The 12,214-nt window shown below is 48.9% G+C and overlaps 1 non-coding gene across 1 annotated transcript; it reads right to left on the reverse strand.

Annotated features, from left to right (window-relative positions):
* Positions 1 to 2,908: 2,908 nt before the first annotated feature.
* On the reverse strand, positions 2,909 to 2,980 carry TRNAA-AGC (transfer RNA alanine (anticodon AGC)). Its single transcript has one exon. It is a non-coding gene; the product is annotated as a tRNA-Ala (tRNA).
* Between the last annotated feature and the right edge of the window lie 9,234 nt (positions 2,981 to 12,214).

The raw sequence follows: 12,214 nt of genomic DNA on the forward strand, positions 1-12,214 counted from the left end.
CCACCCAGTAATGGTAACATTAGATTTGTACTCATTGTATTGTTATAAATATTACTTTGTCTGTATTCAATATATTAAAGCAATTTAAAATCAAACTGCACAAAGTGATACAGTATAGGTCTAATTCCACCTTGTAAACTCCCTTCTCTAATTGTGTCCTCCCTAACTTAATTTCCTTCAAACTTCCTGTGCAGACTCTGTTTCAAGCTTTGCTCTCAAGACAAAACAGCAATACTGGGATTTTAGGTTTCCTAAACCTTCTTCTTCTTGGCTGCTGCTTCTAAAATAAAATTATGGAATCACTGATTCTCCCAAAGAGAAAGAGATGGGGAGAATAGAGGAAGCTTTTCCTCCATACAGTTTCTGGTCTCTTTGACCTGTGGGCTTGCCCCTCCCAGATCCCTGTGCCTCTCTGAAGACCCAGCTCACGAACCCCAGAGCAGGCACATGGGGTACTGATTCCCAAAGCAAGTGCCCATGTATTGGCCGGCTACCATGGCAACGAGAGCTGAGCCACGTTAGCCCCTGAGCTGCTCCATCTGCAAGCCCCAGGGGACCCCACAGCTGGGAGGGTTATTGATTCTCTCCTTGCACAATTCTCCTCCTCCATGCCACTGCTGTATGTCTGCTCCACAGCAATACTGAGCAGAAAAGGGCCCCTGGATCATCAGTGCCCCCAGTTCAGAACTAAGGGAGCACATCCGAGTCAGCAAGGGTGCCCTTTAGAAGTATCCTGACCTGCTGCACGAGAACCCCCAGGCTGGGGGCTCCGTCCTTGTATTTCAAAGACATCTCACCGAGGGATCCTCAGGTATGACCCCAGTTAAGAAGCACTGCTGTATATAGACAGCCTGATCAGAGCTCACAGACGAAAATACCAACAGATTTCAGACACAAGGTGCTCAGCCTCACCCAGAGGCAGGGACCCCACAACGTGATGCTATTTTTCACCTTTCAGACTGACAAAGATCAAAAGTTTGATCATCACGAAGGGCTAATCCCCCTAGTTCATAAAGTGTTTCTACAAATGGATAATGAAAAGACCAAGAATGCAATCCAATAGAAAATGGGCAGAGGAGATGAACAGAGAGTTGACAGAAAGGGAAATACAAATGATTCTTAAACAGAGGAAAAGCCGATCACTTCATTCATAATAAGAGAATCTGATAAAAACAGCCCATCTAAAAGTTTGGTAATACACTGATAAGGTGATGGGGAACAGGCTGGTGAGAGGGAAAACTGGAACAGCCCCATGCAGGCAGCTTCTGTGAAAGTTATAAGCGTTTTTAATATTTAAGCCATCAATTCCACCCCTAGGAATCTAACCAACTGATATATTTGCACATGTGTGAAAAGACTGAAGTACAGATATTCATCATCTGTAGCAGCAAAAGATCAGAAATATTCCATTTCCCAACAGGAGACCAGTTAAATCAATTATACTACAGCCATACAGTCGAATAGCCCACTAGACAGTCCTTTAAATAAAACAGGGGGTCAGATCAATGAAACAATCCCAAGCCATTGTGTTAGATGAAAAAAAGTCAGAAGGTTTAAAACAGTGTGTGAGTAACGACAAAATTATTTTCAGATCATTTTATAATCACTAATAATCATTATTTTCTCGACCCGTACTTCAGATTTAAAATGAATACTATTTTAAAGAAATACATTTCTATTTTAAAGATATTCAAATTCAGTACATACATATATAGCATATGTATACTTGCATTATACAGATAACTCTGGGAAGATACACACACACAAAAACTGGTTACAGGGCAGAGGATCTGAATGGACATTTTTCCAAAGAAGACATCAGATAGATAGCCAACAGGTACAGGAAAAGATACCCAATATCACTAATTATCAGGGAAATGCAAATCAAAATACAATGAGATGTCACCCCAGACTTGTCAGAATGGCTATTAGCAAAAAGACAAGAGATAAATGTTGGTGAGGATGTGGAGGAAAAGGACCCCTTGCGCACTGTTGGTGGGAATGTAAATTGGGACAGTCACTATGGAAAACGGTATGGAGGGTCGTCAAAAAATTAAAAATAGAAATACCATATGATCCAGCAACTCCACTTCCGGGCATTTATGCAAGGAAAATAAAAACACTAACTGGAAAAGATCTGTGCACACACCTATGTTCATTGCAGCATTATTTACAAGAGCCCCGACATGGAAACAACTTAAGTGCTCATCAATGGATGAACGGATAAAGAAAATGGGACATACACACACGCGCGCAAGGAAGTGTTCTTCAGCCATAAAAAAATAAGGAAATCCTGCCATTTGTGACAACGTGGATGGACTTTGAGGGCATTATGCTAAGTGAAACAAGTCAGACAGAGACAATTGTCCTATGATCTCACTTGTATGTGGAATCTAAAAAAAAAACAAAATAAAACATAAAACCAAGCCCATAGGAACAGAGAACAGATTGGTGGCTGTGAGAGGCAGGGTGTGGGGGGTGAGCAAAATGGGTGAAGGAGGTCAAAAAGTACAAACTTCCAGTTATAAAATAATTAAGTCCTGGGGGGTGTAACATACAACATGGTCACTATTGTGAGTAATACTATTGCATATTTGAAAGTTGCTAAGAGAGTAAACCTTAAAAGTTCTCATCATAAGAAAAAACATTTTGTAACTATGTACGGTGACAGATGTTAACTAGACTTATTGTGGTGATCATTTCACAATATATACAAGTATCAAATTATTATGTCGTACACCTGAAACTAATGTTATATGTCAATTATACCTCAAAAAGATAAAAATAAAACAAGTATAACTGGAACAAAATACATGTACTTAGAGGCAAGATAACAAACTTCAGATTCTACAGGAATGGGCTGTGACAAAGGTAGGAAAAGATGTTTTCGAGAAAGGATGCAATAGAATGGAGATGCTGGGGATCGAACCCAGGACCTCATGCATGCTAAGCATGCGCTCTACCACTGAGCTACATCCCCAACCTGCACAATACTGATTTCCCAAATTGCTTTCATCAAATAAAAAAGAAATTTATTCTCAGGGGAAAAAAAAGTGGTTATAATAGTAGCTCATTTGGCGGGGGGGGGGGGGGGGGCAGGGAAGGGGCGGGGAGGTGCAGAGGATGCAGATGCGTAGGGAAGATTCCAGGAGTTAGGAGTGAAAGGAAAATTACTTTCATCCCTATGCCTTTTGTACTATTTCAGTCTTTTTTTTTTTTTTTGAGGGAGATTAGCCCTCAACTAACATCTGCCACCAATCCTCCTCTTTTTGCTGAGGAAGACTGGCCCTGAGCTAACATCTGTGGCCATCTTTCTCTACTTTATGCGTGGGACGCCTACCACAGCATGGCGTACCAAGAGGTGCCATGTCCGCACTGGAATCCAAACCGGCAAACCCCAGGCCACCAAAGCGGAACGTGCGCACTTAACCACTGAACCACCGGGCCGGCCCTATTTCATTCTTCTATCATGCAAGTATTACCTACTTAAGGCAAATAAAGATGTAAAATAAAATAAAAGAGAAAATAAACTTCAAACAAAACCACTTTTCTGCTACACACCCTCTCTTTACAGATGGAAAACTGAGGCCCAAATAAAGAAGGGCCTCCTCTGTCCACAAAGTCTCCAGCTCCCCAAAGAGTGGGGCCACCCCCCTCTGAGTCCCAGAATCCTTTGTTCTTCTCTGGGTTAGAGCACTAGCCACACCTTGTCACCATCATTTCCGAGGCTCGTCCATCTCTGTGCCCTCAGTACCCATCTCAGGGCATCCATCATTTCTGCTCATCTATTCATCCTGCGGCCACTATTTGTTTAGGATGCCCATGGTCCAGACATTATGGTAAGTGCCAGGAATACACTGATAAATCTTATGGTCAAGGTCCCTCCTGACCTTGTAGAGAGGGCTGCCAGGTACAGTCACACAGGCTATACACTACACAATTTCAAGAACTGTCATTCATATAGACCGCTATTTGTATGCTTCCCCCTGGATTTGTGCAGTGCACAACCTGTCTAACTATACCCAGTGTCCTTGCCCATGTGTCCAACTGTCCAATGGAGAAGACAACAAAGCAGTATATATTTCTTTTAATTGGAATCAGGACAATGAAGGAAAGGAACCAGGTTTTATGAGAGAGAACAAAAGGAGGGACCTATTTTGAGTTCCACAAAAAGCATTCTGAGAAAGTGTTAGTAGCTAGAAATTTTATTTAGTTGCCAGGAACAGAGACCCAAGTTAGTAGTTTTGACAAAACAGTTTCCTTTTTCTCTCATTCCATGAGAAGCCAGAAGGTAAGCAGCCCAAGACTGACTTGGCAGCCTTACCAGCTATCAGGAGCCTAGCCTCCTCCTGTCTTTCTGCTCCACATTCCTCAGCATGTGGCTTTCATTCTCAAGGTCACCTCATGGTCCAAAATGGTTGCTAGAGCTCCAGCCACCACACATGTCATAGACAACAGGACAGGGCAAAGAGACGTTAAGACATTATATGGGAACAACCTATAGATTTGTTACGTGGATTAAATGAGTTCTTGCATGTAAGGAAGTTAGCACACATCATCATTTGTTAATTATATCCATGACCAAAAAGACTCACATAATTGTGACACAGTCAACAGTCAAGGTTGTATCCCCAGCTTTGAACAAATCGCCTGGCACATACATAGTACTCAAAAAAGGGTAGCTGGGGCTGGCCTGGTGGCATAGAGGTTATGGTCGAACACTCTGCTTTGGCTGCGTGGGTTTTGTGGGTTTGAATGCTGAGTGTGGACCTACACACCACTCACCAAGCCATGCTGTGGCAGCATCCCCCATACAAAATAGAGGGAGACTAGCACAGATGTTAGTTCAGGGCCAATCTTCCTCACCAAAAAAATGTTTAAATGGTAGCTGTTCCCACTGTGACTCTTGCCAAAGGCTGTAGACAACTCATAAGAATTTCTTCCAGTCTTTTTCTTGACTCCTTCTCCCCTGCCAGCCAATCACAAATCCACCCCATATTCAGATTATCCTTCTCAATGGCAAACTAGAAATGAGGGTGCCTGGGTGGGAAGTGCCACCCCAGGATGGCCTGGTTAGAGCTCCCGGGGGCCTGGTTAGAGCCCAGACGGTCTCTCTCCACTGTGCTCAGGCTCTAAGTGCGAATCAGCTCGGCCCCAGTGCAGAAATGCTTACTGCACTGAACTTTAATAAAACCCACACTTAGACGCCAGGACCCACCGCCATTTATATCCCCATCGATTTTCTAAGCCTATTCTTGTCATTCCTCTTCCTGGTGAGCGTTGTGTATATTTTTGGACTGCGTTCCTTTCATAAATAAGTAACCATGTAGGTAAATACTAATCAGGGCTAACGTTTGTCCAGTGCTTGGCACGGTGCCGGGGAGGGTGCTGTGGGTCTCTGCCTGCACTGTTTCATTCCACCATCACAACCACCCAGCGAGGCTGGTGCTCCAGGGGTCCCCATCCAACAGAGGAGGAAACCGAGGCTCAGAGAGGTGAGGTCACTTCCCCCAAAAAGAAAGAGAGTAGACACTATGGAAACATCCTCAAAAAGTTAAACATGGCGTTGCCATATGACCCAGCAGTTCCACTCCTGGCTACATACACAAGAGAGATGGAAACACACGTCCAGGGCAAAACACGGGCACAAATGTTCAAAGCAGCACTGGTCACAACAGCCAAAAAGTGAGAAAAATCCGAATATCCATCAGCGGACAAATGGATAAACAAACTCTAATCTGTCCACACAAGGAAACATCATTCGGCCATAACAAGGGAGGAAGGGCTGATAAAGGCTCCATGTGGCTGCACCTTGAAGACGTCAGGCTAAGTAAAGAAGCCAGCACAGAAGGCCACGCGTTGTAGGATCTGTTTATATGAAACGTCCAGAATAGGCAAATCCACAGACAGAAAGCAGATTGGCGGTTGCCAAGGGGACAGAGGCAAATGCGCAGCGATTGCAAATGGAAACGGGGTTTCTTGCGGGATGATAAAGACGTTCTGCAATTAGATAGTGATGATGGTTGCACAACCCTATAAATACACTAAATTCCACTGAATTGTATACTTTAAAATCGTGAATTTTATGGTAAGTGAATTATGTCTCCATTTTTTTTTAAAAAAAGAGGCAGAGCGAGGATTTAACTTCAAGGGTATCTGACCCAAAGGCTCGATGACCGAGTTCTGAGCACCCCTCGTGGACACGATCCCAAACCCGCATCACTCCCTAAGTGCCTTCCTTCCCTCGGTCCCCATGAGTTGAGGCTCTGGAGTGGACGCCAGGCTGACGGGACAATGCTAAGTGCCCGCACCGAGCCAATGGTTTGAAAATACCAATAGTCCTTCATTTCTGCTGGGCCCCCTGAGCCCGGGGCCGGCTCCCTCCCAGCCTGGGACCCACAGTGACATCCAAGAGGAGCCGCAGGAAGCAATGCTCTATGGCATTTGGGGCAACGGGCGCTGGGAAAATGTCAGCGGTCAGCAAGTTCATGATAGCTGCCTGGGTGAGGCCCGGCCGCCTGTGAATACCAACGGGCCAGCTCCAGAAGGAAGAGGCAGGACGGCTCACCAATCCTGCAAATGGTACATCCATCAACTGCCGTGGCCTGATGGTCCGGGCTCCATCGTCACTGACATGAAACAATTCCTGCTTCTCCTGCAAGCCGCCCCAGTTTCCGGCCCCTCCCCAACCCCAAGCAGAAGGCAGCGCGGCCTGGTACGAAGCACCCGGGCTTCAGTGCTTGAGAGTCTGGGGTTCAGATCCTGGCTCGGCCACTTACCGACAGAGTGACCTCAGGCACGTCGCTTCGTTTCTCTGAGCCTCAGTTTCCCCATCTGTCAAATGGGGCTAATAACTTCCACCTCTCTTGTGGTTATACTGGGAACCAGGAGATGCTACATCCGAACGTTCCAGCTTGCAGGGGGCTCAGTGCACAGTGGCTGTTATTATTAACTATGCTATCCCACGACTCAGGTCTCTTCCACTTCATTTCCCCCAACACACTGAAGTGTAGGGGATGGCGGTAACCACGTGGCCAGAGAACGACTCTCAAATCTCCATGAACCCGGGATGCTTGTTCAAAATGCAGGCATTTGGGGTTCGTTTTTGACACCAACTCAGGGTCTAAGACTTTCAGATAACAGTTCTTAGCCCTGGCCACACGTTGGAATCGCCTGGAAAAGGCTGGGTCTTGTTTGTTTTTGTTTGTAATGCCTGGATCCTACCCCCAGAGATTTATTGTATGGGGGCCTTTGTGTGGCTGGGACATTGGGATTTTCTAAAGCTCCCAGATGATTCGATGGCGCAGCCAGAACTGAGAACCCCTGCGATAAGCCTGTGCTTCTCAGAGTGTGGTCCCGGGACCCATGTATCAGCACCCCTGGGGACTCGTTAAAAATCCAAATCCTCTGTCTGCCCGGTGAATCAGAAACTGCGGGTGGAACCCTGCACGCTGCAGTTTAATAAGCCCTCGGGGAGAGTCTGGTGCATGCTCAAGTGTAAGAACTCCCACCACATGGCCTGGTACCCCCTAAATTGCATGGTGATAAGAAGCACTTGGGGGCTGCTCGTCATTCCTAGACACCCCGACCCACCCAGACCCTGAGAGGCTGGAACGGGGCCCGGGGACGTGCCTTTTTAACAAGTGCTCCTTAACTCTCCTGCTCAAACTACCTTGCACAGCCCTTGGAATTAAACTGGAGCCTCAGGCAAGTCAGGGCCGCTGTCCCACAGGGACACTGTCCAGAGAACTGAACCCTAGCCACCCTCCTATGCTCACCACGGTCTCAAGCCTCGTGGTTTTTATTCGTCTGTAACCGGGGCTGTTTGGGGAACCACAGAAGCCTGCACACAATTTCCCCAAAGAGCGTCTCCAACTAAATAATTACTTTTGCATCCAAACCACCCTTATCTCTGTCTCCTGTTTATTTGGACAATAACCCAAATCATAGAATATTAAACTGTACATACAAACCACACATACATATACACACCACAAACACATACACATCTCCATCTGCACGCAGCCACCCAGGACACACGCCCCAAGCCAGCTCCGCGCCCCTGCCCGGCACACGGCACACTCTGTCCCCAGCTCTGCTCATCCTCAGCTGTCAGAAGCTTTGCTCTTTCTGAGCCACCCCAGGGGCCCGGGATCTTTGCTGAGCCCCTGGAACCCATCATCACTGGGGGACAGACACCGACGGTCTCCTACCCCGAGGCCACCCCCTTCTTCCTGGCCACCAGCTCCCAAGTCTTGTGCAGGAATCCGGTCCCGAGCGCCCAGAGAAGGGGGCCCAGCTCTAGTAGAGACATTCTTCGCTGGGGGACAGTTTTGTGCATCACAGGATATGTAACATCTCTGGTCCTCGCACTCTAAATGCCCCTGGCACCCTCTGATCATTGTGACATCAAAAATGTCCCCATACATTTCCAAAAACACCCCCTGAGATCAGTACCACTCCTCTGGAAGACTTCAAGTTCAAACAAGGAGATGGTCCTGTCTCCCTTCCTCCCACTCTTTCTTTTTGAATGCTATTGTATGAGGACATGCTGTTCGGAGCTTTGGCAGCCACCTTGAGGCCATGAGGTAAAGACCAAGCCTTCACAGAGACACCACCCTGGTGCCTAGTAGTCATTGAGACCCTTCCTCAGCCCTCTAACTGCCTACCTCCAGGCTTCCTATTATACAAATTAATCAAACGCCTTTATGGTCTAAGTCTCTGTTATTTGAACCTTCTCTTACTTGCAATGGAACGTATCTTTAGGACAGAGGTAGGCCCAACAGGCCAGTATGGGCGGGTAGGACAAAGTTAAAAGATCCAGGCCGTAAAACAATATGATGGCTAGGATTCTACCTTAAATACTCCCAGAAAAAAAAAAAGCCCTGTATGGTGGGACGAGTGGGTTCAAAAAGACTTTTTTTAGGTTAAAGCTTGAGAAATCCCTCTTGACAAAAAAATTTGAATTTTGGCTGTGGGGGTAGATGTTGATAACTGTTGAAGCTGAGCGATGGATATACTACACACACACATATACTATATATGATCGTGAAAATTATAATAAAAAGGTGAAAATACATAAAATGGCAAAAGGTTAATTGTGTAAAAAAACAGAGCTGATTCACTTCTCTCTTGGAGCCAGGCTACAATTCTTATTGCGGTTTTTTTTAGGAGAGTTGGAGACCATCTGTGAGGGCTGGTGGTCAGAATCTGCATCACAGAGTGGGTCCCTGTGGATTCTATCCTCCCGAGAGCACAGATGAGGGATGCTGGGAGACAGGACAGCACAGCGGCTGAGCCCCATGGCTTTGCCATCCAAAAGTCCAGGCTCTATTTATCAGCTGTGTGACCTCAGGCAGGTTACTAACCTCTCTGAACCTCGGTCACCACTATTGTAAATGGGTTTGACACCGGTGCCCACCTCTTGGACAGACGTGAGAAACAAATGAAATAACATATGTTCCTAAGAAATAGCAGCTGCTGTGGTTATCGCTTTAACTTCACTTCTCGTCTAAAGCCTGGATCCTCAGCCTTCACTCACCCCAGGGAAACGACTAGGTGGTCTCAGTCTTTTAACCTGACTGTATTCCTGAGTGCCCCCCCACCAGCGTTCTGACCTTAGCCACCCTCCCCTCCCCACTCCCGTATTAATATGCGGTGAACAGTTACAGCACCCAAGCATGGGCTGGGCTCTTGGCTGCACTGTCTCCTTTAGTCTATGCTGCGACTGGACCCACCTCACAGAGGAGGAACTGAGGCTCAGAGCGGTTCAGATCAGACAGCCAGGAAGCGGGCTCTGAAACCGGATGTACCTCATTCCCCAAAGCTGGGGTCATTTTAAAAGTTCTCCCAACATAGACACTGGGGGTCAGAATAAAGGCCTCACCGCCAAGACCAGCCCACACCTGGTCTCTGCACACAGGGCCGTCCCATTATTTATTCCCATTTTACAGATGAGAAAACCGAGTCCCAAGGCCTACAGGGGCGGACCCCCTTTCTGATCCCACTTCTCACGAGCTGGGTGTGGAGCTCAGGTCTATGGACCCTGGAGCCAATGCTCCTTCGGCTCCTCTCCCCACACCACCTCCCACCCCCACCCCCACCCCCACCCCTGACTCCATCCTGCTCCAGGCCAGGGGAAGCAGGCCGAGCGGCACAGCGGACCAGAACTGGTGCAGGGATCAGCAGGTGCGGTTCTGACACCACTCAGCTGTGTGACCTTGGGCCACTCACTTCTCCTCTCTGAGCCCCAGGTTCCTCATTCCACGGCAAACCCTACATGCGTGGTCATCTCCACAGCCTCCAGGGAGAGACCCTTCACACCCCAACGGCCCCCTCCTCGTCCTCACCTCCAGAAGGTGGAGACACCAAGAACCATAACACACCCAGAAGCCTGCTCTTTGGAGCCAAAGTTGCTGTCTTTTCAAGGACAGAGGGAAACAGACGTGCGGTCGCCGCCCGCCTCCCCGCGGCCCTGAGCTGGGCGAGCGGCCCCAACTGCGGGACGCGCTGCCACCCTGTGGCCACCGGGCTTCACTGCAGGCAGCCTCCGGGGGCTTGCAGGACACGCGCCACCAACTCAGAGACAGGGGTTCCAAAGGTGGAGAGGAAGGCGCAGTGGGCCTTGGGGGCAAAATTCCGCAAGGCCTAGAGGAGAGGGAGGGAAGCAGGGCAGCGGGGCACACTGGGAAGCGCAAAGGCTGTTCCCCTGCCTGGAATGCTCTTCCCCAAGTGCGGACACAGCCCCTCTCCCACCCCTGCCGGCCTCGCGCACCTGTGCCCGCTCACCACCGATTTAAACGGGCAGCACCGGCTGGCCCCGCCCCCCTGTGCTCTGGGTCCCGCCCAGCGCCCACCCCCATCTCGGGAGCCCCCTGTTCTGAGGTTTTAGCCCCCATGTCTTTGCTCTTCGGCTCCCCTACAAGAAATTCAGTCCTAACAGGACAGGAATTTTTGTCTGCCTGCTCTGTGCTGTGTCCCCAACACCTAGGACAGCGCCTGGCCCACATCACACTTATTTATTAAGTGAATAAATGAATGAATGAATGATGAACTGGCTCAGCGGCTTGGGCAAGCTGCTAAGGCTCTCTGAGCCTCAGTTTCCTCAACTGTCACATAAGGGTAAGAACAATCCTTCCTTGTCTCTCAGGACGGCAGTGAAGACCACACGCGCTCCTTGTCAGTGCGTTCTGTAGTGGGTTGAATAAGCGTCCCCCCAAAAATTCACATCCACTTGGAACCTCAGAATCTGATCTTTCTTGGAGAAACAGTCTTTGTAGATGTAATTAGTTGAGAGGAGGTCACGCTGGACCAGGGTGGGCCCCGAATCCAAAGACGGGTGTCCTCACGCATGAGGAGAGAACACAGGAGCTCCACCAGGCAAACAGAGGAGACCGTGAGGACGGAGCCAGAGACGTGCATCGTGCTGCCACGAGGCAAGAGACACCCTTCAGAGGGAGCGTGGCCCGGCCGACCCCTCCATCTGGGACGTCTGACCCCCAGCGCAGGGAGAGAGTGCACTTGTGTTGTCTTAAGCCACCTCGTTGTGCGCTTTCCTACCCGTCACAGGCAACAAACACAGGAAACGTGCCTGCAAAGCACGAAGCAGAGATTCGTGATTGAATTACGCGCACATCCTGTTCCCCACAGCACCCCCTCAGCACGGATCCGTTGTAACAGAATTTTTCTCTGAAATGGTTTCTTTTAAAAGTAAACGCTTTGCCCCACGCATTGAGCTCGGGGGTCAGCCAATGAGCTTCAGCAAATCCGGCTGCAAATGGTCTCCAGAAACGAGGCTCTGGGCTCTCCTGGGGCGGGGGGTTTGGGGGGGGGAGTCGGCCCCCAGTGGGAGTGGCTCACTCTGAGCCCACCTCGCTTTCTCCTGTTTCGCTCGGGCTTGGTGGACAATTTTGACCCCTAATGAACTCAGAGATCTGCCGGACAGGAAGCCAGAGCTGCCGGCTGGTGAGGTCGGGGTCTTCCGCCAGCTCCAGGATCCTTCAAGGAAACGGGTGCGTTCCGAGGGCTGCTGGGGCAAATTGTCACGAATTCGTGGCTTAGAACAACTCTTGTTTGTTACCTGGCAGTTCTGGGGTGGGAAGTCTGAAATAGGTCCTTCCGGGCTGAGAGGGGATGTGTGGGCAGGGCTGGCTCCTCCCCGAGGCTCTGGGGCGAAGGGGCCACCCGGCCTTCTCCAGCTTCTAGAGGCCTCTTC

Source organism: Equus przewalskii, chromosome 12, assembly GCF_037783145.1.
Source record: "Equus przewalskii isolate Varuska chromosome 12, EquPr2, whole genome shotgun sequence".
Taxonomy (NCBI): Eukaryota; Metazoa; Chordata; class Mammalia; order Perissodactyla; family Equidae; genus Equus; species Equus przewalskii.